A 2,501-nucleotide genomic window follows, 5' to 3' on the forward strand; every position below is an offset into this window, starting at 1 on the left:
GGACTGGTCCGGAGGTAAAGATTTATATATGGGAAGTCTTATTTTGGTCGGCGGAAAAGTTTCGCACTTTATCGGTATTGTACCGGGAGTGCCGAAAGGGGTCCGGGGGTCCACCAAGGGGTCCACCAGCCCCGGGGGGGGCACATGGGCTGTGGGGGGTGCGCCTTGGCCTATATGGGCCAAGGGAACCAGCCCCAAGAGGCCCATGCGCCAAGAGATAAGATAAACGGAGAGTCCTAAAGGGGGAAGGCACCTCCGAGGTGCCTTGGGGAGGAAGGACTCCTCCCTGGCCGCACCCTTCCTTGGAGGAAGGGCCAAGGCTGCGCCCCCCCCCTCTCCCTTGGCCCTATATATAGTGGGGGGGGAGGGAGGGCAGCAGCAATCCAAGCCCTGGCGCCTCCCTCTCCCTCCCGTGACACCTCTTCCTCCCCGCTTGCGCTTGGCAAAGCCCTGCCGGGATCCCGCTACTTCCACCACCACGCCGTCGTGCTGCTGGATCTCCATCAACCTCTCCTCCCCCCTTGCTGGATCAAGAAGGAGGAGACGTCGCTGCTCCGTACGTGTGTTGGACGCGGAGGTGCCGTCCGTTCGACGCTAGGATCATCGGTGATTTGGATCACGACGAGTACGACTCCATCAACCCCGTTCTCTTGAACGCTTCCGCTCACGATCTACAAGGGTATGTAGATGCACTCCTTCCCTCTCGTTGCTAGTAAACTCCATAGATTGATCTTGGTGATGCGTAGAAAATTTTGAATTTCTGCTACGTTCCCCAACAGTGTGTGCTTGCAAGCTCTATGTATTCCACAAAAATTGACATGCTTATAAGAGACATTTTCATCATGACTAGTGCAATCATCATTAGTACCATGGATATTCAAGGAATTCGTACTAACAATATTGCAATCATGCTCATCATTCAAAGATTTAGTGCCAAACATTTTAATGCATTCTTCTTCTAACACTTTGGCACAATTATCGGAATCCTTATTTTCATGAAATATATTAAAAAGATGAAGCATATGAGGTACCCTTAATTCCATTTTTTTAATTTTCTTTTATAAACTAAACTAGTGATAAAACAAGAAAATAAAAGATTCGATTGCAAGATCTAAAGATATACCTTCAAGCGCTAACCTCCCCGGCAACGGTGCCAGAAAAGAGCTTGATGTCTACTACACAACCTTCTTCTTGTAGACGTTGTTGGGCCTCCAAGTGCAGAGGTTTGTAGGACAGTAGCAAATTTCCCTCAAGTGGATGACCTAAGGTTTATCAATCCGTGGGAGGCGTAGGTTGAAGATAGTCTCTCTCAAGCAACCCTGCAACCAAATAACAAAGAGTCCCTTGTGTCCCCAACACACCAAATACAATGGTAATTTGTGTAGGTGCACTAGTTCGGCGAAGAGATGGTGATAAAAGTGTAATATGGATAGTAGAAATATATTTTTATAATCTGAATAAATAAAAACAGCAAGGTAGCAAATAGTAAACGGACACAAAAACGGTATTGCAATGCTTAAAAATAAGGCCTAGGGGTCCGTACTTTCACTAGTGCAATCTCTCAACAGTGCTAATATAATTGGATCATATAACTATCCCTCAACATGCAACAAAGAGTCACTCCAAAGTCACTAATAGTGGAGAACAAACAAAGAGATTATGGTAGGGTACGAAGCCACCTCAAAGTTATTCTTTCCGATCAATCTGTTGGGCTATTCCTATAAGTGTCACAAACAGCCCTAGAGTTCATAGTAAAATAACACCTTAAGACGCAAATCAACCAAAACCCTAATGTCACCTAGATACTCCAATGTCACCTCAAGTATCCGTGGGTATGATTATACGATATGCATCACACAATCTCAGATTCATCTATTCAACCAACATAAAGAACTTCAAAGAGTGCCCCAAAGTTTCTACCGGAGAGTCAAGACGAAAACGTGTGCTAACCCCTATGCATAAGTTCACGAGGTCACGGAACTCGCAAGTTGATCACCAAAACATACATCAAGTGGATCAGATGATATCCCATTGTCACCACAGATAAGCACGTGCAAGAAATACATCAAGTGTTCTCAAATCCTTAAAGACTCAATCCGATAAGACAACTTCAAAGGGAAAACTCAATTCATCACAAGAGAGTAGAGGGGGAGAAACATCATAAGATCCAACTATAATAGCAAAGCTCGCGATACATTAAGATCGTACCACCTCAAGAACACGAGAGAGAGAGAGATCAAACACATAGGTACTGGTACATACCCTCAGCCCCGAGGGTGAACTACTCCCTCCTCGTCATGGAGAGCGTCGGGATGATGAAGATGGCCACCGGAGAGGGATTCCCCCCTCTGGCAGGGTGCCGGAACGGGTCTAGATTGGTTTTCGGTGGCTACGGAGGCTTCTGGCGGCGGAACTCCCGATCTAGGTTTCTTTCTGGAAGTTTGGGGTTATATAAGAGGTGTTGGAGTCGGGAACAAGGCACGGGGTCTCCGGGCTGTCCA

Source organism: Triticum aestivum, chromosome 7D (assembly GCF_018294505.1).
Source record: "Triticum aestivum cultivar Chinese Spring chromosome 7D, IWGSC CS RefSeq v2.1, whole genome shotgun sequence".
Taxonomy (NCBI): domain Eukaryota; kingdom Viridiplantae; phylum Streptophyta; class Magnoliopsida; order Poales; family Poaceae; genus Triticum; species Triticum aestivum.